The sequence below is a fragment of the Gracilinanus agilis genome, chromosome 1 (genome assembly GCF_016433145.1).
Source record: "Gracilinanus agilis isolate LMUSP501 chromosome 1, AgileGrace, whole genome shotgun sequence".
NCBI lineage: Eukaryota > Metazoa > Chordata > Mammalia > Didelphimorphia > Didelphidae > Gracilinanus > Gracilinanus agilis.
In genome coordinates, this window is record NC_058130.1 from 217,349,660 (window position 1) to 217,360,798 (window position 11,139).

General features: G+C 36.2%; 1 pseudogene; it reads right to left on the bottom strand.

Moving 5' to 3' along the window:
• Positions 1-4,442, bottom strand: part of LOC123249796 — an 8,858-nt pseudogene extending 4,416 nt beyond the window's left edge.
• Positions 4,443-11,139: the final 6,697 nt, after the last annotated feature.

An 11,139-nucleotide genomic window follows, 5' to 3' on the forward strand; every position in this document is an offset into this window, starting at 1 on the left:
GGAAGGAAGGAAGGAAGGAAGGAAGGAAGGAGGGAAGGAAGGAAGGAAGGAAGGAAGGAAGGAAGGGAGGGAGGGAGGGAGGGAGGGAGGGAAAGAGAGAAAGAGAGAAAAATCTGACTGCAACTCTTTAAATGGAACTAGTGTATAGAATACCTAAAAATTAAACAAATATAATTAATAATGGAGGATGGGGCTGATGGCAGAAAAAGTAGAGGTCCCCAAACCCTAGGAGCAGGGCAAGGCAAGTGAAATGTAACACACTTGGTCTTTAGGCACTGGGGGGCCAGGGTAGTCACTATTATACTTCTAACAATGAAGATCATAATTCATTCATACAATCTTATGCTTTTTAACATGTCTTTCTATAAATTAACTGCTATGTGCTAGAGTTCTTCCACATTTCCCTTCGACACCTTAAAATACCAACAGTGGCTGTCCACTAGTCATTCCTTACCCTTGGCATATGAAAAATACATTCTATCTTCCCATTATATTTTTTAATGATATAGTTTACTCCTGTTCTACCTTGAAGTTCTTCTTTGGTTATCTGTTTCAGCCTGCTCCCACCCATGCACTTCTCCATTGCTCTTTCTGTGATATTAATTTTTCTTCTGAGACTTATATTCTTTGGCTCACCACCCTACACTAGCACTGGTTGAATACTGAGAGAGATAAAACATGTCCATAAATAACTATAATACAGAGCAAAGTAAGGTGAGCACCATATAAGTGGTTGTAGCAATAGCTCCAAGCCAGCTAGATGAAGTGAATAGAGCCTGGAGTTGACACCCAAGTTCAAATTCCCCCTTCAAGCACTTATTAGCTATGTGACTCTGGGCAAATATCTTCATCTCTGCCTCAGTTTACTCAAATGTAAAATAGGGATAATAATTGCACCTACTTCCCAGGGTAATTGTGGAGATTAAATGAAAGAATAGTGTCTAGTATGTAACAGGAACTTAAGAATACTTGATTCCTTTTTTGCTTCTTTCCTTCCAAGGATTCAAAAGGCTATGGGGTGTGCTATGATGATAATAACAGATAATTTGGAGAAGCAGATAAATGTGTCAGGGCCAAACAAAGCTTCAAGTCAAGAGTCACAGATTGACAGGCTTCAGTGAGGAAAGGAGGGGGCTAAACACTCCTGGATCTCAAACCCCTACCCCTCTAACAGTTGCTGCTTCAGTTGGGTATGGAGACAGAATAAGATTCTGGTAAGTTTCTGTTATGGCTGAAACCCCAATGATGTTCCTTTTCTTTAATTTATATTCCTCACAGGTCTGATAGATGAGTAAACAGAAGCTAGCTATATAACTGTTGAGGACAGAGATGATCTTCTTAAAATTGGCAGCAGACAGGATTCAAACTAGATGTCCAGACTGAGTTGTGAGTATTCCCCAAATAATTTCCAGGCACAGATATTGAAGGTAAAGCTTATATTAGGATGTAACAAGGAAAACTAGAGAGGTTAATGAGGATTTTAGGATAATGAAAGGTGACCCTGAGCTGTTAGGTTGAAGCTGCCCTCCCCCCCCCCACAGGAGGGGATGAAGGCACTTAACTAAAACTGGCTCTCTTGCTATTAATGAATATCTTTACTCTCTAATCACTAAATATTTGTTGTAATGAAGCTGATAAAGACTAATCCTATTAAACAGGCTAATCCTTAGGTAGAAACCACACTGGCTATGCCACAATGGCCTCTCAAGTGAACCCCAAGTCTGGAGTAGTAAGCAGAGTGTCTGCTCACTTCAACCTCCACAAAGTAACTGCCAATTCCTTTCAACTACCCCCTCACCCCAAAGTTCTCCAGGGGGGTCCCCTGGAATTCTGGGTGAGGCTGTCCCTGTATCTTTGCAGGGATTCCATGCTTTCCATCTCCACATAACAGGTGGAAGAAGGATTCTAGGCTACTTGCATACAGAGAGCTAACTTATTATGGCCATAGTCAAAATCACTTGTTAAGCTCGTGCTTTGTGCTAGGCATTGTACTAAAGGCTGGAAAATTTTTTTAAAGCTCTAAGGTAATAGAAGATAGTTTTTGCCCTCAAAAAACTTACAATCTAATGAATATTATACAAAAGGAAGCTACAGGGTGGGGAGAGCACCAGAAAGTCCCTGTCCCAGAGGCAAGATGTTCCTAGAGTGGGAAACAAGTACAACCACTGTTTAGGAAGTGAAGAGTTGACTGCAAAATTCTGAGCCTTCCGTAAAAGGAGGCTTTGGGAGAATTCTTTTGCTCTACCCACTAGTCCTTCAACTACAGGTGAGAAGCATCTGAGTTTACAAAGGAAATATTGAATATCAATGCTGAAAGACTCTCCATAATGATGAGATTATGATCCTGATGAGCTTATCCTGAAGGAGGTATGATGTTCATTCATAGAATCAAACCCAAGCAGAACAGCTGATAGAAAATAAAGTAGGAACAATGGACACAATAAGGCAGATTTAGGTAGGAGATAAAGACAAACTTCCTAAACAATTAGAACTATCTCAAAATGGAATAGGTTGCCTTAGGAAATAGTTGACACCCCTCAACAAAGGTCTGCAGGAAAATCTTGGGTAATAATTTCTTGGGCATATTGCAGACATGTTGCCTAGTCAGGTATGGGTTGAAAGCTTCTGAAGCCCTTCTGCCTCTGAGATTCTGTGATTTTTTTGAGGAGAACAAGATCACTTCTTTCTGGAGTCATTACTAAAGGTTTTATCCAAAAAAATGACATTTGAACTGAGCCTTGAAGGATGGGCAGAATTTTAATGGGTAGAGATAAGAGTGGAGGGCATTTATCTTGGATAGTGTGAGTAGAGATGTGCCTGAGGAAAAGGACAAAACAAAATGACCTTTCAAGGCTTTTTACCTTGGATTTTTTAAAATTACATGTTTTCACTAACATTTTTTTCACTTCTCCAGTTTTAATATAAAGCATCCCAGAATGCTTCTTACCAAGCTATAAAAAGAACTCCCCATATAGAGAAAATAAGGTGCCTGAGCCTCATTTCACTACACAAACACCATGTTCACAGATGACTTTGTAAACTGGATTGCCTCTGCTCTTATAAATTACAATTACTTATCACATTAGGTCCTAATTGTCTTTTCAGAGTGCACTCAATTACAAAATTAGAGTCCTTATCTTCATATAACAGGCACCTTCTATACCTAGCCCTATAAAATGTTCAAATGGCAAAGAGAAATGGTTTCCTTGGTGCATTCCTTTTAATTTAAAGGCCATCCTAAATCAAAGCAGAAATGGGGCTTTGTGTGACTGGAGGAGTTGCATCCCAGAAGGCTGAAGGACAGGATAGGCTATGCAGAAATTTAAAGAGAAAGAGAATAGGCAATGCCACAAATAAGCAATCTTTTTTTCAGAATCTTCTCAGCTAAAGGGCTGAGCAAGCACATGGATTTGTTTGTTTAAAAAGTCCTTTTCCTTACCAACATTTCACCATACCAGAAGATAAAGAATGGTACCAAGAAAGGACAGAGTCTTGCTTCATGACCAGAACTGCAAACTAGTAGATAGTGCACACTCTGTTAACGGACATCCTATTCAGATAAATGCGATTAGTCGGTACTCTCCTTCAAGGAACAACTCAAGCATAACCTTCAGAAATTTTCTGATCCCTTAAAGCGCTGGTACCCTCCCTCTCAAATTATCTTCCTTAACTAATTTGAATATATTTATATTTATTTTCTGTATAATCTAAATTCTTTATATAATCTGAATCTATGTAAGCATACTCATTCCATAAGCAAATGTATCAAAAGAAAGAAAGAAAGAAAGAAAGAAAGAAAGAAATTAAGTGAAAGAAAGAAAGTGAAAGAAAGGAAGAGGAAGGAAGGAAGGAAGGAAGGAAGGAAGGAAGGAAGGAAGGAAGGAAGGAAGGAAGGAAGGAAGGAAGGAAGGAAGGAAGGAAAAAAGACCATGCACTTGCTTCATTTATAGCATATTGGGATAACCCTCAATTAAACTGAATTTTTATTTAGTTAGAAAGAAAAGTCTGTTACTCAATCATGCTACATCCTGGAGAATTTATCATGATGACTGATTTGGGGAAGTGGGACATATATGTGTGGGTCACAACAAAGTGACCTATTTTATCTTCCAATTACCCAGGCATCTGAACATGTTTTGCCAGTGTATAAACTCCACTATTTTAGAAACCAGACTTTCCCTGATATATAATAATCCTCACACCTTGGCGACTAAATTTCAGACCAGTGCCTCAGTCAGCTAAGAACAAAGCTTGAAAGTGACACGAAGCATCCAGTGCTTAGTCCCTTGAGACCCTGACTGAACTATTCACAGTCCATCATTAGTTTCTCCGTTGTGCACCCCAGCAGCAGCAGGGTGGGTGAAAAAATAGGCTGAGGCAACAAGGAAGGCTAGAGAAGTGTACATAATTCCGTACACTGTCTGGATCCAATTCTGCTTCATTCTCGCTACCAAAGGGCTGGCATACCACAAATTCAAGTGGTAATAGACTGTGAACAAGGAAAATTAAATATTAATGCTTGTACAAATGACATCTCTCACTTTCAATATCTTTTATTTCTCTTTTTATGCATGTTATTTGCATTTCCTCCTCAGGAAAGACTTAAATAAAGTTTGCCATAACAATTCATAATCTAATTAGAATTCATTCACATCACTTATTCCTGAGTCTCTACATTCATTTTTATGAAAATAATACATATGTATTTTCCATTCATAATAGCAAAACCCAAGGAGTTGAACTGAAATAAAGCATGATGAGACCTAAGCTACATGCATTAATAGGAGAGGCAGCTTGACTACTCAACTACTAACCCTAGAGCTATTCAACTTTAAAATAATTATTTATAACTTTTTGGTATCAATAAAAATATTTTTAAAATAAATTAGCTGACAGTAAACACCTCACCTATTATTACTAATAAGAAGAGTTCACATTTCCTTAGAGTGCTATTAAAAGCACACTTTCTAAAGTGGAGCCTGGGCTCTTTGCTGGTTCTATTGTACTAATCACTCTGATGTTGTCAGTTGCTTTGACCCAGCAGTAGTAGAGATTGGCTAGACTGCAGTTGATGTGGAAAAAAAGAAAAACCTACTGAGTTGATTAAGTGGATTTAAAGAGAGTCAGGTATGAGTTCAATGTGAGCAGAAATTCTTCACCAAAAAAGTTATTGTCATCTTAGGTTTTATTAATAAGGAACAATTTGTAAAGTGCTTAGCACTGTTCCTGGTACATAGTAGGTGATTAATAAATGCTTGTTACTTTTTCCTTTCCTTCCAGATTGAGGGGAACAATTGTCTACTGTATTCTTCCCCAGTTAAACCATTTCTGGAGAAACAAGTTCAGTTCTACTATGTTTTGCAGATGATATTGAAAAGTATGTGTGGCATGTCACCATGTTAGGCTTCATGTCCAGAAGACTGGAGTTCAAATCTTGTTCCCTAAACTTTACTAATTATATGATTGTCAGCAAGTCTCTGAATTTCATTTTCTTCCTCTGTAAAATATAGATAATTTTTAACTTAGACGGCTATTGTGAGGATCAAATGTTGCTGTCCTGTATGTGCAATTTTCTAAACCTAAAATGCTATGTAAATAGTGTAAGGTATTATTATTATTATTATTATTATTATTATTATATTCTTCTCATCTTTTTCAATGGGATTCAGATGGAAAAGATCCTGAGATAAATTTCTATACTGTTATTCTTTTAAGCTTAATGTTCCATAAATTATTGTGCTGGTAGATAAAATAGCTGCTTTTTGTCATTAAGTAAAAGTTTTTCAGTTTAGGGGCATCAAGGTAGCACAATGGAAAAAGTATGGGGTCTGGAATCAGAAAACCCTGAGTTTAAACTAATCTGCAGACACTTACTAGCTGGGTGATCCTGGGCAAACTACTTTTTTTTTTTTCATTTTGCCATGACTGTAATTAAAAATATTATTTCTTTGAAAAAAATGCAGATATAACAAGGTCTTTTTGAATACAAGTACAAAAAGCTCAGAATTCCATATTTAAGTAAGCTTTTTAGAGATGCATTAGGAAAAAGATTAAACACTTTATGAATATGCCTCCCAATGGGTAATAGCTACTCAGAATAATCTCATCTTTTTACCTCAGTTTCTTCATCTCTAAAATGAGCTGGAGGAGGAAACAGCAAGTCATTCCAGTATCTTTGCCAAGAAAATTCCAAATGAATTCATGAAGATTTGGGAATGACAGGACAACAATAACAACAAAGTTGGAGGTAGATTCACTTAAAGCATCCTTAGTATAATGCCAGTAATAGACAGGCTAGCAGGGATGATATAAAATTCATCCTATGCCCATGTGATTTTGATGTTCTCTACTAAGTATCTGTTTTAAAAGCTTTTGTTGCCATGTAATTTGGAGACTAAGTATTTTATTTGCTGAATTTTTTTAATTGCTCAAGTTTTCTTGAATAAAAATTATATTCCAGTGATTATAGGCAATAGTTTGATCTGTACGAGTGGTCCCATTTCAGTAAAGTTTATTGGTAGAGATCTCTAGGGTATAGTGAAGTCATAATATCAGGATTTGTCACGTAAGTCCGTGAAAGACAGTTTCTGATGTAATTCTAACTACAAGGAAATGTCTTCCTACCTATTTGGTAGGTGCTAAATTTTTACAACCCACTGTGAAATGTTACATATCTCCTACTGTTTCCTGGCATCATCTAGAGTAGTCATTAAGTTCAAGTTCCTTATGGTTTACTGTTCTGTAATTTCTACTGCTAAAGACCAAATCCCAAGTTGCTATTAGTATAAACCTCTTCATTTCCACAGACAAATCCAAATGAACTAGGCATTTGTTCAGTTCTCCTTTGTTGACATAATACTGGCTGAGTTCAAGTGGGTGTCATCCATGAAAAAGATTTTGAATTTATTCTTGGATCTTAGAGACTTTGCAGGCTTCATCCTAAAACTAGTCATTGTTAGTTACATTTGACAAATCCAATAACATTTACCCTCTATCAGCCTTTCCTATTTTGTTCAGGAAGGTGATGTTTCTTTGTTCTAAAAGCATTTTGATCATTTTTAAAAATGTATTCATCATATGCTTTGAAAATATGTATCAATTCTCTTCATTCCTTTTTTTTTTGGCCCGGAAATATTAACTTTTCTATAATTACCTCAGGACAATAGGTCCTGTGTTTTGTTAATGATGTACATATTTAAATTTTCTCTTTTATTACTATGAACTATTAAGTATCAACAAACATGAACATTTCCATATTTAAAAAAAAACAGAAAAAAGAGAACCATATATGAGATTGTGATTTCCATTCAGCTTTTTTTAAAACTTCTTTTATTTATTAGTCTTAGGTAGTTTTCTTTTTTCTTCTTTTCTTTTTAAACCCTTACCTTCCGTCTTAGAGTCAATACTGTGTATTGGCTCCAAGGCAGAAGAGTGGTAAGGGTAGGCAATGGAGGTCAAGTGACTTGCCCAGGATCACACAGCTGGGAAGTGTCTGAGACCAGATTTGAACCTAGGACCTCCCGTCTCTAGGCCTGGCTCTCAGTCCACTGAGCTACCCAGCTGCCCCCTCCATTCAGCTTTTAAAACATATATATTACAAATTTAACATGATGGTTCCCACACTGCTTTGCTTGTCTGGGTCCCAGTCTGCATTTTCTTTTGCTCTCTTATTTGTATTTTTAATGATTCACTAATGTTTTTTTTTTCTTTATTTCTTTTTTTTTTATGATTATCATTAATTAACCTTACTTCTTTTCAAAGCCATCCTTTTCATTTTCCTATTCATATGTATATATTACTTGGGATACTTTCCAAATTGCTGTACTCCAGTTTGCTGTTCCAAAAATATACAAAAATACTTAAATAGCTATTAGCAAATTTAAATATGTCCTTCCTGATTGAAAAAGATAATCTAATTAAGCAACTTCAGTTTATATTCATATTTTATGCATCTGTATAACTATATATCAGTATTTTAGTGGCAATTATAATAGTTATTATAAATTTGATTTATAATAACTATGTTATAAATATATTATAATTATATATAATTGTATATGTATAATTATAAATATATTATAAATTATAATAAATAAGTAGTATAAATAGTTCCAAATATTAATTTATTATAATCAGTAATCAATGATCATATTGTGAGTAAAACAAGAAAGGAAATCTTTTGAAGTGCCTTTGAAAAACATCCTTGCTAAGGGGAATTTTGTGCATGTCTCCATCATTCTAGAATATGCTTAAACACTATGATATCTCACTTGTCTTTGAAGCTACAGAGTGGCCTTTGCCATCTGAATTTTCTCCAAATATGGAATCTCCCTATATATCACTCACCTTTTTTTGGGGGGTGACAAATAAGCTCTGGTTTTTTGGTCAAGTTGGGACAGATCTAAATTCTGACATTTTATAATTTTTGGCTCCTACAATAAAATATCTATTTGGCTCAGATAATTCACAATATTTATTTTTCTTCTGACAAATTCAAATGCTCATAGGATACTCAGGATTGGGTGTCTAGCAAATTGTCAGTGAGAAGGAGCTCAGGATAAAGATGGGTCGAAATATGAAGGTAATACTTAAAAATAACTTAATCTTTTAGGCAATATATTCAGAGTATAAACATCTAAATCTAAACCAACCAGCTATGGCTGAATATGACAAACTTATGACTCCTGAAATATGACAAACATATGGCTGAATATGACTCCTGAAATTAAATTTGAATTGTGTCAAAAGAAAAATAAATATTGGTCACTCTGTAATCCCTGGTACCAAGAAAGCTGATGCTGGTGGATCTCTTGAGCTAGGAGTTCCAAGTAATGGACTAAACTGATCAGTCATCCACAAGTCTGGCACCAATATGGTAAGTCCCAGGAGTAGAGGAGTAGCTTGGTTGCCTCTAGAAGGGCAATCTGGCCCAGATGGAAATGGATCAAGTCAAAGCTCCTCTGCCCATTAGTAGTGCTATCAGACCTGTTAATGACTACTGTACTTCCGTTTTTGTTGTTGTTCAGTAGTGTCTGATTTTTTGTGACCTTCTGCATCATGCTATCCATGTGGTTTTCTGGCAAAGATACTGGAGTTGCTTCCCATTTCCTTCTCCAGTAGATTAAAGCAGATGGAAATTAAAAGATTTGCCCAGGATCACATAGGTAGGAAGTTTCTAAGGCTAAATTTGAACTCAGATTTTTCTAACTATGGGCCCAGTTCTCTAATCACTGAGACACCTAGCTGATTGAGAGACCCAAATATTTGTCGAATACTCATACTTTGAGGAAGCATCCTATTGGACTAGCCCACCTAACCCAAGTATTCTGTGGGACTTACCAAATAGGCAAAATGGAAATATGGATATAATAATGGGCTATAGTTTCACAAAGTTCTTATCCATTCTTAATAGTACACTTAGTTTGATGGGAAAAATGTTATTTGTTCGATGGCCAACCACTGATTTAACTGATATTGTTTAAAAATATGTAGATGTTACATAGAAATTTTGCAATGAAACTGTATGAAACACATATATTTACTACAATAATAGAGATGTGATAGATAATAACAATATATAGTAAAATGGCAATTAACTAATTGGAAGTAGTATTTTCCTCAGAGGTTGAAGAGAAGGTACCTAAGTCTTTCAAGGAAAGATGATGAAAATCCAAAGGATTGCAGGCAGTGACAAATGAAGATAGTTGGCCTGGAGGTCCTCCTTATAAGGTAGTTTGGGAGATGCTCTCCCATGTAGAAGATAACAGAATCTTTCTTTGAGGATTGGAGGTGTCTTAAAAACAACAGTAGAAACAATCATTTTCATCATATAACACTATAGAGGAAAGGATGAATCTATACTGACAGTCAGGCTGTTTCTTTTTTTTCAAACCCTTACCTTCTATTTGGAATCAATACTGTGTATTGGTTCCAAGGCAGAGGAGCATCACAGGCTGCTAAGCAATGGGGGGTTAAGTGACTTGCCCAAGGTCACAAAGCTAGGAAGTGTCTAAGGACAGTTTAGGCTTGGTTCTCAATCCCCTGAGCCACATAGCTGTTCCCTTTCCTTTTACTTTTAAATAAATCTCAAGGCCCCTCCCTTTTCAGCACAGTGCTTGGCACAAAGTAAATGCTTAATAAATGTTTATTGACAAATTGATTTAACAGCTTACCAGATGATGAACTTTACAAGTGAATTTCTTTTTTTTTTTAAACCCTTGTACTTCGGTGTATTTTTTCTCATAGGTGGAAGATTGGTAAGGGTGGGCAATGGGGGTCAAGTGACTTGCCCAGGGTCACACAGCTGGGAAGTGGCTGAGGCCGGGTTTGAACCTAGGACCTCCTGTCTCTAGGCCTGACTCTCACTCCACTGAGCTACCCAGCTGCCCCCTACAAGTGAATTTCTAATACAGAAATGGTTGATTTAATAGAATCATGAAATTTCCAGAGACGGAAGAATTCTACTTTTAAGAACCTTAGTCCAAAGACTAGCTCTATACAATCACACCAAAGCACAGAGATTCTAAATGCTACAATTCCCAGGTTGGTTTACTGCACAGACTAAATCAGCTTCTCATTCTTTAAAATTTGTACTACAAAATTTCACCAAAAAGAAGACAGACTGGAAGTGGAATTTTACTCTTCCATCTCTTCCATCATCTGGCTTTGATAAAACAAATAATGAACAATGATTGTAAAAGAGATTCATGATTTTATCATTATTCTTTTTTTTGACCCACAAAAGTTAATGGAGATGTTCTACGTAAACCTAGGCAAATGCCCATGTAAATTAGCTTTACTCCCCCATTCCTAGCCCTTCTACATAATTTTTTAAATTGTGCAAAAACTATTTACACGCTGGCTGGGGTTAAACTTAACGTTTTAGGGATGCACATGAATTTCCACTATTAATTTGCATATATGATTACCAAAACCCTTAACATACTCAGTCACATGAAATGTTTAGAGGCAGAAATAACATGTGTATTTTGAGCAGCACAGTTCAGGCTAAAATGTTCTTTATAGACCTCTGCTTTCACATTCATTACTGGAATAACACTGATCTACTGAAAAATCCCACACACTGTTAGTAAGAGTAAAGACTCTAATTTAGAGCATTTTTCAAGAAAAATTGAGGTT